This window comes from Pleurodeles waltl, chromosome 4_2 (assembly GCF_031143425.1).
Source record: "Pleurodeles waltl isolate 20211129_DDA chromosome 4_2, aPleWal1.hap1.20221129, whole genome shotgun sequence".
Taxonomy (NCBI): Eukaryota; Metazoa; Chordata; class Amphibia; order Caudata; family Salamandridae; genus Pleurodeles; species Pleurodeles waltl.
Genome location: NC_090443.1, coordinates 184005973 through 184021605, shown reverse-complemented (window position 1 = coordinate 184021605; position 15633 = coordinate 184005973).

The window sequence follows — 15633 nt, the reverse complement described above, 5'->3', positions numbered from 1 at the left end:
GTTCAGGGACCCCTTAGCCCCTGCTCTGGCGCGAAACTGGACAAAGGAAAGGGGAGTGACCACTCCCCTGACCTGCACCTCCCCTGGGAGGTGTCCAGAGCTCCTCCAGTGTGCTCCAGACCTCTGCCATCTTGGAAACAGAGGTGCTGCTGGCACACTGGACTGCTCTGAGTGGCCAGTGCCACCAGGTGACGTCAGAGACTCCTGCTGATAGGCTCCTTCAGGTGTTAGTAGCCTTTCCTCTCTCCTAGGTAGCCAAACCCTCTTTTCTGGCTATTTAGGGTCTCTGTCTCTGGGGAAACTTTAGATAACGAATGCATGAGCTCAGCCGAGTTCCTCTGCATCTCCCTCTTCACCTTCTGATAAGGAATCGACCGCTGACCGCGCTGGAAGCCTGCAAACCTGCAACATAGTAGCAAAGACGACTACTGCAACTCTGTAACGCTGATCCTGCCGCCTTCTCGACTGTTTTCCTGCTTGTGCATGCTGTGGGGGTAGTCTGCCTCCTCTCTGCACCAGAAGCTCCGAAGAAATCTCCCGTGGGTCGACGGAATCTTCCCCCTGCAACCGCAGGCACCAAAAAGTTGCATTGCTGGGAACCGCGACTTTTGCAGCTACTCGGGCCTCCGTGCACTTCCGGCGGAAATCCTTCGTGCACAGCCAAGCCTGGGTCCACGGCACTCTATCCTGCATTGCACGACTTTCTAAGTTGGTCTCCGGCGACGTGGGACTCCTTTGTGCAACTTCGGCGAGCACCGTTTCACGCATCCTTGTAGTGCCTGTTTCTGGCACTTCTCCGGGTGCTACCTGCTTCAGTGAGGGCTCTTTGTCTTGCTCGACGTCCCCTCTCTCTGCAGGTCCAATTTGCGACCTCCTGGTCCCTCCTGGGCCCCAGCAGCGTCCAAAAACGCCAAAAGCACGGTTTGCGTGTAGCAAGGCTTGTTGGCGTCCATCCGGCGGGAAAACACTTCTGCACGACTCTCCAAGGCGTGGGGGATCGATCCTCCAAAGGGGAAGTCTCTAGCCCTTGTCGTTCCTGCAGTATTCACAGTTCTTCAGCCTAGTAAGAGCTTCTTTGCACCAACCGCTGGCATTTCTTGGGCATCTGCCCATCTCCGAGTTGCTTGTGACTTTTGGACTTGGTCCCCTTGTTCCACAGGTACCCTCAGTCAGGAATCCATCGTTGTTGCATTGCTGATTTGTGTTTTCCTTGCATTTTCCCTCTAACACGACTATTTTGTCCTTAGGGGAACTTTGGTGCACTTTGCACTCACTTTTCAGGGTCTTGGGGAGGGTTATTTTTCTAACTCTCACTATTTTCTAATAGTCCCAGCGACCCTCTACAAGGTCACATAGGTTTGGGGTCCATTCGTGGTTCACATTCCACTTTTGGAGTATATGGTTTGTGTTGACCCTATCCCTATGTTTCCCCATTGCATCCTATTGTAACTATACATTGTTTGCACTGTTTTCTAAGACTATACTGCATATTTTTGCTATTGTGTATATATATCTTGTGTATATTTCCTATCCTCTCACTGAGGGTACACTCTAAGATACTTTGGCATATTGTCATAAAAATAAAGTACCTTTATTTTTAGTATAACTGTGTATTGTGTTTTCTTATGATATTGTGCATATGACACTAAGTGGTACTGTAGTAGCTTCACACGTCTCCTAGTTCAGCCTAAGCTGCTCTGCTAAGCTACCATTATCTATCAGCCTAAGCTGCTAGACACCCTATACACTAATAAGGGATAACTGGGCCTGGTGCAAGGTGCAAGTACCCCTTGGTACTCACTACAAGCCAGTCCAGCCTCCTACAGTACCACAGATAGCAAACAGTAGGCCACAACAGTCACAGGCAGAGCAGACAACTACTCTGACACAATCATGTGGGACACATATGAATGGGGAAATAAACACACACATACAACACATGGGGTATGACTGTGAACATAATGGCGTATAATTCCACATCGACAGACATGGGCAAGTCTGGTGTTGGTAAGACTACCAGTGCAGTGTACCCTTTGCAGTTGGCAGTATGAGTCACACATTGGGATGGCGGCTAGAAATCTGTCAGCTCATGGTAGCTCTATGGGGCACTTAGTACAACATTTTTGATGGATCAAATAGACTCAGTGCCAGTTTTGGGGTGCATTGGGTGTGACAGGACACGCTGCACTCAGCCCTGCAAATCAGGCAGTGGAAAGGGCAAAGGGCCAGGGCATGGGACCCCCTGCACTGCCCATGCCAAGTGCATGGGCTGTGCAGGGGCACCCAGGGGCACACCTCACAACATCACTGTGGCCATGGGTATAGCGATAGAGAGTACAGCGACACTCAGGTGGGTGGATGAATATATGTGTGACTTTATTGAGGTTCAATAAGTGTCTTTACAACATTCACTTTCTGTGGTCTTTATGCTTGGTGATCTTCCTCTGTTTCTTCTCCCTTAGGGTTCCCGGTAAATGAAGATGGTTCCCTGGCGGCGGTATTGTCAAGAAGACTGGAAAAAGAGGAACGAAAGGCAGGTAAGGAGGGTGTGTAGAGATAGATAGAGAGAGAGAGAGAGAGAGAGAGAGAGAGTGTGTGGGGTGAATAGGGTATAGGTTTCATCTCCCAAGAGAAAAATAAGAGGATTTAAGCTTGAAGGTTGAGGGGGTTATAGGATTCCGCTCCTACACCTCTGTGAGTTCAGTCTCCATTTTAAACGACTAACCAAAAAAAGAAAAACACTCTATTTCTATGTACAGTGATGGGTGCTTCTTTTGATTTTGTGGATACTTCCCTTCCCGGCATCCCCCTCCCCCCTCCCTCTCCTCTACTCCTCTCCTCCATCCTCCTCCCTTCCCACCATAAATCGTAATTTGCCCCTCAGGCAGGACAGTACCTGGTTCAGCCACATCCCTCCATGGACGTGGCGGAGCTCGAGCTTCTTGGGGCCTTCCTTTCCCTTTGTGGGGTAATCTCTGGTGTTCTGTGTTTCTTATTCCCCAAGGTAGGGGTCGGTGGTTTTCTGGTCTTTCCCGCTGGCTTCACTTTCGGCACTCGGTGCTGTTAATCCCTCGGCATCTTCTTCCTCCTCTGTGTGCCCCGCTCACAGTCCGTTTTCGCTTTTTACGTTTTCGGGAACCCGGATATCCGGGTTCCCGGCTGCGACGGCGTCTTCCTTCAGAGCGCGTTGCGCTCTCTGTCCGTCATTTTTTTCTATTGTTTCGGGAACCCGGATATCCGGGTTCCCGTCTGCTGCGTAGTGTGTAGCCGGGAGATCCAATACCTGGCTACAATCAACCTTTACATGGGGGTTTCACTGCCGTGCAAAGGCCGGTGGAAATGCGGAAACAGACCTGGAGGGTAGCATTGAACGTAATACTGGTCTAGTGTCACAGGACAGCTTGCATTGTAAGTCTGTAAGTTGCTGGAAACCTGCCAGTGCCAGGCCATTGGCCCATGGGGCATTCCACATTGACAACAGTTGCCACTACCACCTGTGCTGTTGGGGTGGTCAAATAGACAATGGCAGTCAGGTGCCAATAGGACTGACGCACTTGAAATGAGGGACCAGTATGACTACCTGCAGAATGACCTCAAACTAACTTCAGGCCCTGACCTTAGTACAACTCCTGTTAACTGGCTATGTCTATAGACACATTTACCAGCAGGCACTGTCACATACATAATGATGTACACAGCAGAAATTTCATACCCATGCTGGCCATCCCTGGGTCTAACCCTGTGCCTGTGTCAAGTTAACTGCGCTGCCACCATGCTGCACTCATGTATCATAGTGAACGGAGAGCTGCATTGAGGGGGAGGACATAGGTGTATAGGAAGGCAAACACACTTGCACAGACAGAAGATGAAATTGAACTCTGCTAGGTCCCTGAGTGCTATGCAATATAGCACACATACACAAACATCAACATGAGGAACCATCATTGGTAACAAGAGCAGAGTGTCCTGGCAATGCCATCCCTAGGGTGGTGCAAGGTTTCAGCACTGCATGGGTGTATGTGAAACATGTAGGCCAGGGGAAAATTGACATACGTGGTGCTGTGGCATGAGCACAGCAACACCCATTGCAAGGCCTCACCATGCAAATGGATGCATAGGGAGGGTTGACAACGACAAGATGGTGTCAAGCCACAAAAAGGATATACATCACACCTAGAAGATATGACGTAGCCAATTGCGCCAATTGGGCTCTCCTTCATGTGACACGCAGGTAGGGCATAGGGCTGAAAGACTGCAGCCATGATGTACAGGAACAATGGTTTGGAAATAAGATGACAATGAGCCTCCAAAAGCAAGTCAGTGACATGACATATTAACTGTCACAGCACAGATAGACTGATTTCACACCATGTCATTGCAGAGGATGACGGCTCTCCTGTGGATCTGCCTCTTCTGGAGGACCCCTATGACCTGGATGACCAGCTGTCAACCATCAGCCAAGCGAACCTCCAAGAAATCGTGGTAAACCTCCAGATACCACCTCCAGTCGCAAGGAGGAGTATTAATGTAGCAGCCATCCCACAGGCCCCACCTAACACTCCAATAGTACAACCTGCCACACAGCTGAAGACTCCGAGGACCGAGGGACCAGCTTTGAGAGGACAGTGGTAGGAGTCCAGTGGGAGCTGGCCAAGGAGGTGTGGGTGGGGGTGCAAACTATGGCAGCCTGCCTAGAGGGTATGTGCATGTGCATTGTTACAGCTACTGAAAAGACTGCAGCCAACCGAGGCACATACTCCCCAATGCATGGAGTCCAGGCATGCCTGAGGGACATTGCTGCTGCCAAGAGGGAGAGGCCACAACAGCTGCCCTCCCAAAATGGCATCAGCATGCTTGAGAACAAGATGGAGTCCATGCACCGGGAAATGGTCTCCCTCAGGGCAGACATGGCTGTCTACCACAGGAATGTTGCAGCTATACCAAAAAATCAGTAGTTCCTCCTTGCTGCAGTGATGCCATATGTGGTCCCACATTTGGCAGCTGCTGGGAATTGGGAGTCCACATCTCCAACCACTGAAGTGTGTGGGCCCCCCTCTACCTCCCTACTACCAGCATCAAGGGCAGAGGAGACACCACACACATATCGGAGGATGAAGCTGTAGAACAGATCATTTTCACCCGTAGGAGTTCCCGGTAGCACCAGCCCATACCACATGGGCAGTGTTTTCCATTGTCCTGTGCTTGACATCATGCCAGTGTTAGCACAGTTGGAGATATGCACTCTTCACCGACACACTGTTGACCTTTCTGCTATGGACTGCAATTGTCTCTCACTTTTCAATTGGCAATTCATGTTCCCCTGCACTGAATGACACTTTACCCAAGCATGTCCCATGACATGGCCCTCAACCCTGGACTTGTGTTGTGTCACAATTATATGGATTTCACTAATGGCGTCACAGACCTGGACATTGTAAATATTGCACTACGACACTTGTAAATAAAAACCACCTACACAACCAGCATGTATTTGTGTAGTGTGACACATCTACTATGCTTAGGAATTGTGCTGTGTCACAGAGTATCAGTACGAGAGTGCAGGAATATGGGGGCACATATCTATGCACAAGGTACCTACATGATGAAAGTCGACGCTGGTCTCATCCCCTACAAGCAATTCACTGAGTATGTTAAAAATGTTGAACACATCTGCTTCACCCACTACATACCACAGGAATGGCTGTGAAACAGTTCTCAGGCAATATCGTCAGCTGGGAGTACCAATAGAACACATTGGTGTGAAACAGAGGTACTTAACCTCATCCGTAATTGGTACTGGTCTGTTTAGCAGTATAGATATGAAAACTAGGCTGTTGTTAGATGTTCCACATTGCCCAACATTCCTACACAGGACCCAAACAATGACAGCTGAATTACCACATCTACCTGTCCAATACATACTTAACATAGTCATCTTGAGTGGTGGGTACACTGGATGGCAGATGCATAGATGTGTTGTAGCTGCCACTGTGACAGCTCAGTTGTAAGAAGGTGATGAACATGTCAAGAGAGTGATTTGGAGGCAGGAAGAAATCCCTAGGCCAACAAACAATTTTCATTCACTCTAGGGAAGACCCTGAGACCCAAGCATATGACACATGAAATAAGGGAATACCCAAATAGTTTTAATAAGAATTAAACTAAACTAAAAAGAATGAAGAACATCGATCCTAACCTAACCTATCCCAACTATACATAACCAACAAATTACCCTAACTACCCTATGCTAAACTTACCTAACACATTTAACAACACACTCTAAACATTGGCCCCCACCTCCCTTATAATACGAGACACATGCAGGACAACAAATACTAAATTACACATATACTGCCTATATCTAAACAAATACATATTGTTTTGGTATTTTATTAAAAAGGTTTTATGTATATATTTTTTTATACAACACATAAATGCCCCAAGATTACACACACCCACCCACCCACAACTTGGCGGTGTGGATGTAATTCATATGTTGTCATCCATAGTTTGTGTCCTTCAGTTGTCACAATTAAGTGATAAGGCTATTTGTGATGTGTGTGATGGTAGCAGTACAATCTTACGCATCACATGTGGTGTAGCTACAGTACTTTTCAGATTAGTGTTTGTAACATGCTCCCTGAGGTTAGACTCACAATCCTGAGGTATATCTTGTGGAGATTGAAGTGACCAAAGCTGGATTGTGTGAATAAGTGAGGTGTTTATTGACAAAATGTACAATGTGAGTTAAGTGATTATTAAGTGAAGACGTTCTCACCTATGTGCAGTCTGCGGCGTATCCCAGTAGCTGTGTTGTGCTGTGCCCCTTGATTTTCTTCACCACCATCCTCCTCCTCAGGCAGGTCATCAACCTGCTCATAAAAGGGGACGTGCATCTGCACACATATGTTGTGCAGGATAGGACATGGTATTATGATCTTGCAGACGATGTGTGGGGCATTTAGGAGGCTGACTCCAGTGATGTCCAGGCACCTGAATCTGGACTTCAGGATGCCAAATGTCCTCACCACAATAGTCTGTGTCCTCTGATGTCCCTCATTATAGGCACGCTCTGCTGCTGTGCTTGGGTTGGGAAATGGAGTAATTATGCATGACTGTATGCCATAACCCTGATCCGCTGCAAAAGATTGAAGGATTAAGTTGTTGTTAAGGCTTGCAACAGGTATGTCATGTAACATAGCAGTTGATATTTTGAGTTGGTTGTGACTCATATGTGTTTGTGGTATAGTGTGAGTTCCTATCCTTGTGTAAGGTCTCCTGAGCACTGGGTTGTTGGACATGACAATCTTGCATTTGGCTCAAAGACCTGGGACGTATGATTTGGATTCCAAACTGATGGTCAGTATGTATGTAACATGCATTGTGTAGTGCACCTTTGTATCAGTGTGCTATCACTAGAGGAGACATGACACATCCTCACAACACAATGGGGTCAGATGTGGTGGCAACGTGGTAGCACTACAGAGCCTGGACAGCCCATCCATTTTGACATGTGTCATTGCAGATGATGTGCGACACTTAGGGCCTTTGAAATTGGTAAGTGACAATGCACAACACGTCTCCAAAATTGGCTGCACTACCCTGCAACATTTAGACTATGCAGGAATGCCCCATGTGTGACATGTTACTAGTTACTAGGCAACCCTTTATTGTCCCCTGTGCCAGTTGCTCATATTCAGCCATGCACCTACATTACCCACCTTGCACCAGGGTACTTGGCTAGCTGCCTTGTGGAGGTGGATGTATCTGTGCAAGAAGGGACGCCGCCCTATACATATGCTGTTTTGATGGCCAATTGGCTCTTTCTGTGTGTGCAGCAGTATGCAGCATGCATTGCTGGCACAATCATCTGAGTACAAAGCACAGTCTACTTCCTTACTGCAATCTGCAAATAGTACCCCTGGGGAGGTGTTTTTTGTTGTTGTTGCCATTGTTTCAGGTTTTAGGGGACACCTACTCCTGAGTCAGCATCATCATGCTATGTATCTTGTGGTGACAGACCTGCAGCAACACACATTGCACACCCCTTCCACGCTACATACTGCATAGGAGTGTGGCCGATTTACAATGTGGGTTCAAGTCATTAAAAAATGGTCATCTGCAAAGTTGTACACACAGTGCTGGCCACTGTGGGCTTTTACATAGGGTCCCTTGGTGATCCAGAGTGGCAGCTAATGTTTTTGGCAGCCAAAAGGTATCCAAGGGTGTGTACCCCATTGTTACAGGATGAGCAACATAACTACCAGTGTCTCTCCTATCTTCAAACACATGAATCAGTATTTATACTGTCAACACATGCACAGTGCAGGCTTTGGGATGGAGCTCAGCTACTTTGCAAAAGTGTCCCTTGGCACAGTGCATGTGAGGTCAGTGATGTCCTGTATTCTCCCACAGGGTCCCACTATGGCATCCATGATCTGCACTGTCTGACAGTGACTCTGTCCCATGGTGGGCCACTTACTGTATCTGGTACAGACATGATGGTGTTGTGGTTCAGTAAGTGGTGCATGTGAGGTGGCACTACAGTAGGTGTGGTACCACTTATCACACATCACACATCTGGCACATGGTATGTGATGGCCATTGATCTTTTATTCCTATGTGTGTGAGCCAATGTGTCAGGCAGATGTCTCTGCACACTACAGGTAAGTCAGGTATGTGTTGATGAGATGTAGTTGGTATAGACAGCAGTTGTCTGGTATTTGATGTTTGTTCTGGCAATGATTTGCACGGCATGACTTGAGGGATCTGTGCCTATATGGAACTTACATGAAATGGGCATGGTGTATGCCATTGACATGGCTGTGCTATTCTTTGTTTAGTGTACTGTGTGTGAAGTGTACATAGTAATCAACCTGAGGGCACTTGTAGTGGTCTGTGTAGTTCTTCTGTTAGCAAAGGGTACATGTCTGCACCTGTCCTTCATGTGGTGTGCCTGTCAATTTGTGGATGTGTTACGTACATGTGGATGTATGTGTTTGTGGTGTGCACTGATTGTGCTGTACTGCAGCATGTTGCATATGTGTTGTTACCTGCACATCTGTGTTACCCTGGCCATGTGTTAATGTAGTGGTGTATGTCTTCTGTGTCCTACAGGCTTGATGTTGTGTGTATATTGCTAGGTTTGTTGACTTACCCACAAGTAGGCCATTTCCATATTGTACATCCTGGAATTGTTCATTGATCCTGCTGTGCCAGAATATGAAGGCGTCATGGACACTCCCAGGATACTTGGCAAAAATGTTTATGAATAGTCCCCGGTGGTCCACTATGGCCTGCACATTAATGAAATGCGTGTGCTTGCAATTCCGGTATACGTTCTCTGTTGCTGCAGGTGGTACGAGCCGGACATGGGTGCAGTCAATTGCACCGAGCACATATAGGAAGCCATGGATTTGATAGAACCCCTGTTTGGTCTCCAGCTGCTTTTGCTGGGTGTTGGGGAAGCTGATAGCAGAATGCAGAGAATGATGGCTGTGAGACACCAGCAAGCAGGGCACCCGTTGTTTGGAATTAGCCACTTGCCAGCATGTGTGGGACAGCTAACTGCTTTGTCACAGGTGGTATGTTGTGTGGAGTCTGCAGGCTAACTGTGATTTGTGGCTCAATGTGGTGCAGCAATATGGCTTTCCGGTTCAGTCTGTAGGTCCTAATGATGTTCTGGCCCCGGAGTCCAAGGAGGGTTGTCCTGGTTCTGAAGACCCTCTCCTGCCTTCTGTGTTGCCTTTGTGGGCCGCATTGTGGTGGTGGCGATTGCTGTAGTTGTTGCTGTCCTCTGTGTCATCTCGCAAGCTGGATTAGTATCACCTCCATCTTCTCCTGTGGGTTGGTAATGTTGTATCTGTGTGTTCTCCTTAAGTAGTGATGAGTTTGCCTCATTTTAACACCTGCCCTCACCCCGGAGTTAAATGTTGACGCAAATCGCTGTTAACGTAATTTTTTGGGTCCGCCTCCCACTCATGCGTATTTTTGCCTGGGTGGATAAATATGGTGCTAGGGCAGGGGTCTTCAAACTGGGGGGAGTGGCCCCATAGGGCGGCCTCAAGTGATCCCAGGAGGGGCGCCAGTCTCTGGCCAAAATAAGCATTACACAGATAACAGTATTTTGTTTTAAGCAGAAACATGTTATTACATTTTTAAAAAGGCAACAGTATTTAACTGCAATATTTAAATACATCTAGACATATTTAAACATTGCCATCTTTAGAAAATAATTGTGAAAAAGTCTGAGGGGGGCCCAATGATCTTTATTTTTCAACTGGGGGACACAGCATTAAAAGGTTTGGAGACCACTGCACTAGGGGGTTAGAGTCATTTTTTGGACAGGAACGCCTACCTTGCAACTTTTTGACACAAGGAGGTTTCACACATCTGAAAAATGATGTTAACACCAATATTTTGACGCTAGACGGGTCTAGTGTCAACAAATAATATGGCGTTGAGTTTGCACTGAATTAGCATTAAAAAAATGATGCTAATTCAGTGCAAGCAGAGTATAAATATACCCCCTGGTATTTGGCACCTACAGCTAGTTGAGCTGAATCATCAGTGTAAATGATGACTCTTTAATGTTCAAGAGGCATGACATTATTGGGCATGGGGTACTCAAGTTCATATTTGAGAAATTCTTGGGTCTCCAGTTTGGGAACGAAAACATAATCAACATCAGTGGCAATCAAACGAGGTAGCCCACTGTATCCAATGTGGATGTAATGATTTTGCATTTAAAACACTGGCTTTGGTATCAGTCTCAAGGTCTGGGATCGGGATAACAACAATAATGTGCTTTCCCTAGGCGAGTGGTCTCTCCTTGATAACCGCCATCTGAACTGCAGTCTGTATTATTTCAATTTGTGGCAAACACATTTCTGCGTTTGAGTATAAATGTGATTTGGATGCAATTGGTACAGTGTAACCTTCATTGAATGTGAAATTGGTGAAACCTATGGCACCCAGGATGACCAAATTTGTTTTGTTTTCACATGTGTGTAAGTGCTTTGCTTCAAGCATGTCAGTCTGTAATGATCTGAGAATTTGCGTATGTTGCAGTGTCCAATGTTTGGTTGAGAAATCTGGACGAATTAAATCATAGAGTGGCTTTATGCGCAGTACACAATCTGGAATGTATTTTCTGCCAAATTTAAAGAATCTTAAGAAGGGCTGCAGTTTCCTTATGTTGTTTGGAGGTTGTAAGTGTGCATACTTCTCTTAGATGTGTGGTGCCATACTTTTCCCCTTATTTGAAACTTTGTATACTAGAAGCAGGAAACTGAGATAATTGAATTTGTAACTATGGTCCTCAAATACCAGTGTAATGGGATCTACCCTGGCCAAACGTGATGAGATCATCATCCATCAGATAAATGTTGTCTATAAAGGACAACACCTCTGGATCAAGATAATGTAATATTGATGTCACAAGGACTGAGAACAGTCCTGGGCTGTACTTATACCATTAAGGAAGTAGGCAAAAGTGACCATGAGAGCCTAACATGGAAAATGTGCTTAAATCACAGCTTGCAGGTGCTAGGTTCTGGCATAAACACTCATTGAAAATATCCAGGGTTGTTCTGTAGTTTTGTACACACAATATTGTTCATAAGGGTTGTGCTATGTGAATTTTGAATTACAAAAGTGCGTGTGTGACTTCTATAAGAATGGTCTGGCTTAGCTACGGGAAACAAAGGGTTATTCATAGTTGATACACAGGGTTCAATTACTCCCTGGTGCTCAAGTTGTGAAAGCATTTTCCTCACTGCTCATAGCTTTAGCATCATGTTTTATTGAATACTGAGGTTGTATTTGTGAAATGGACCATGTAGGTATAACATGATAAGGAGAGTTCCTATCCCAACTCATGTGGTTGCTATACAGCGTTGTAGCCTGTGCCAGAGCCCAATCTGCAGCATAGGCTTCTTTTACTGGACCTGGAACTAGGACTGAAAAAGATGGCAAAATGAAATTTGACAAACTCTGGCAGCCAATCTCTTTCTGCCAGAAGAATGTCATGGCTTAGCCTTAATCTTTCCCAGAAAATTAGTTTAATTGTGTGCCTAATGTTGCCCTCAATTTGAATTTTTAATTTATAAACACTATCAGGGGAGCAACGAGCCTGTCTGGTGTTTCAACTCCAATGTAGTCATTAGTTGCTGTCACCTCAAGAAGCTCTTGAAGATTTTGGTGAACTATTGAGACTATTGCCATGCTGGTTAGCAGAGTCACTACACATGTCCTGTCCTGTTCTCAATATGTGTGGCATACTCAGCCAAATTTGCCTCAACCGTCTTCTTTTTAAATTGAGGGTTGTGCTGTGGAAGTTTCTCTTCCTTTTGTATTGTAACATCAGATGAACGTTGTGAGCCGTTTGTGTTCTGACTGCTCACCTCTCTTGTGGGCATATTTAAGAGCCCCTAGCACCAGTTTAGCACCGCCATAGCATCATTTTTTTTAATCCGACATCCCATGGGTGCTCATGGAAAATGCAATCACAGATAGGCTACTTTTGGAGATCATCTGGTTCGGACAGCAGCACACACCACAACATTTTAATTTACGCACACCATAGCTACAACACTGGAACTATGGGATAAAGCTATGTAGCAAAATGAACCAATACCTTTCCCCTTCCAGTACCCTCCAATCCGCAGTAATCCAGCTTTCCATCCAGCCGTGAATGATGGAGAGTTTGAAAATGAAGGGCAGGTAGTCGGTGTATATCTGATATGCTCCTTCATAAAACGAGGAAATCCTTACTCAATTGTAAAGAGGAGTGTGGATTAGATTCAAAAGAGAAATTAAGAAATGCCAAAATTCACCACTGGATCCTGCAACCAGAAAATAAATGTAGCATTTAGAGAACAAACTGAATTTGAAGTAAACGTTCCTTAAAATAGCGTGTCGGAAAGGAGGCATCTCCTGGTGGTATAACCCCCTAGATGGAGCAGCTCAGGAACCCAAATGGGCTCTTATGATGTCTTGGGAATGGTCACTTAAAGGAGAGAAATTATACCCAAACAGTCCTCTGTTAGACATTTGCAGAAGTGGAATATCATGCATTTTGGGAGATATTTACTAATTTTTCACACGACGCATGGCAGCAAGCAAAGTTGCTGCACTGCATTGCATGAAAGCGAGATGTAGAAATGGGCCATATCTATTAAGACATGGCACATTTCTGCTATCTCCTAGCGGTGGCGCATTGTGTGCTGCCTACCAATACAGACACCATTGTACAAGGGTGCCTGCTTTATAGGCAGAATTGTTTTTGTGCAGGAATAGATACCTTTTTGACAAGAACAATCCTTAAAGGCATTTTCCTCTTTGTATAAGTGCTGCAGAATGCAGTTCGCATAGAAAGAGGATGTAATAAGGTGAACCAAAGCTACTTTTTTCGTTATTCCTGGAATCAGGGAAGTGTAGGATTTTGGCACAATCCCAGGTTTACTCAATATCTTCAATGCGGCATCTCAGAACACCTCGGCTGCAAACGCAAGCAGCATTATTCCTTCCTCTTGAGTCTTCAAAGAGTGTCCGGCTAGCAGTGTTTTTGATTTGTATCATTTGCAGGCACATAAAGAAGGCACTATTCTGGGCAGAGGGGTATGTTTCGTGTTGCGAAGTAAACCTTACATTTGTGAAAGTAGTTATACTAGAAGAGCCTGGGAATAATAGAATTTTTGTGCCATTGGTATAGTGGGAGAGAGAAATGGTAATTTATTTTATAGTGTGAAAAATACTTGTGATTTTGTGGCAGAAGAAACTACAGCACAGTAATAGAAGGATTACTGAAATGTATTATTCTAAAACCATGTTTGTTCTGGCCTAGAGACAACTTTACTTATATTTACAGCTTCATGTAATGAAAAAAATCATAAGTAATTATACACATATAGATACATAGATTTGCTTAAATCTTGGTACCACCAATCACAGCATACAGTATGCAGCAGTGGGTGTGCCCACTTCATCTATTGTATTTGTTGAAGTGTCAATAATGGCAGTTTACATGTTTACGAAGTAAGGATCAAAAGGCAAATGAGTCCTTCTCTAGCTGCCTTATTGTCAGTCGTCCACATGGTGGGTCTAAGGGAGCTGTCAAGCAAGGAAAGATCAAGTACATAATAAAAGAAAGCAAAGCATGGTACCAAATGCAAATTATTCAGCTTTTTTGTCCCTGAAGCTGGTTCCAAGGGTTCAGCCAGCTGATCCTTGGAATCACTGCTTTGATCTGGGGGCGGGGAATCAACTTTTCCCCGAGCCAGGAGCCAAAGGCACAGTTCAAGCTTTATTAGCCAAAAGTGCAGCATGTACAGCCCTTCCGAGGGTGTGACCTCTGTCTGTGCAGTTTCAAGGGCAGCAGGGCAGTCCTTCTTCCCTTTCTCCAAATCCAACATGATTTGAAGGGCAGGGGTGCCATATATGTCCTAGGAAAGTGCCCTTAGGGGACCAATTGGTCACTAGCCAATGGGCTACTATGTCTTCTCCCTTCTGGTGACATGCTTCCTATAACATTTCAAAGTGTTTCTGTTAAGTCATATGGAAAATATATGTCTTTCTTGACAATATATAGCTCCCTGCCAAAGGGCTCCGTATACTTTCCTAGGAGGGACTTACATATAGGGTTAAGGGAAGTGGTAGTGCTGCCATTAGTTTAAATGACAAAGTCGAGCTACTCACTTTTCTATATATTTCTGTATGTGTCACGGTTTGGCACCTGTAGTACAGTGAGTATCAATACTGTTTAACAAAGCTGATGCGTGTACAAAATGGATTGACTACTGAATCTATGTACTATGCTGTGTTAATCAAGAAGGCAAATCAGATGTGCAGAGTTCTGACAGTAAACAGGCTTCCTTTCAACAGCTCATTTCAAAAACACCTAACTGGTAAGATGGAGCAGTCTGTCAAAATAATTAAAAACAAAAACAAAGTAGTTCTAGAGGCTGCTTAACGTGTTTAGTGCGGGTGTCGACACTACCTCCCTGGTGAGGGTCACGACAAGTGGCCGACATCAGGGAGGGGGTTAAAAAATCCTCCGGTGCAATGCAAAATATAATTTTTTTTTTTCATTCCGGGAGAGGTGGAAGAAGTTCCGCATCTCCCCCTGCCCCACTCCCGCCCCTCTGTGACCACGCATTTTTCCCCACCGGAGCAGCGGAGGAGCAGGTAATCGTCCTCTCCCTACTCCGGTGGGGAAAAAAAGGCCAAAACGGCCTCCCCAAATGCCAGGGACCGTTTCCTGGCCATGGATTGCAGCGCTGCTGCAATCCATGGCCAGGAAACGCCCCTAGGCACCAGGGTTCTTGTTTGGGGGGATCGGCCCCTGTTTAAATGGGCGCCCCCCCGTGGGGGCACAAATAAAAAACAAAAATAGGTTGGGGTTCTTTCGGGGGCAATCACGCCCCCCAGATAAAAAAAAATGTTTAAAAACAAAAATGCCAGGGTCTGCCCTCTGCCCTCCGAACACGGGCTGACCCCTGGGGCTATAAATCATTATAGTTTTCCCTGGGGGGGACGATCGGGCCCCCCAAGGGAATATTTAAAGAAAAATAGAAAATGTTGGGGGCAGCCCTTAGGCCATTTTATTTTTATACATGTGTGCTTTGCCAAGAG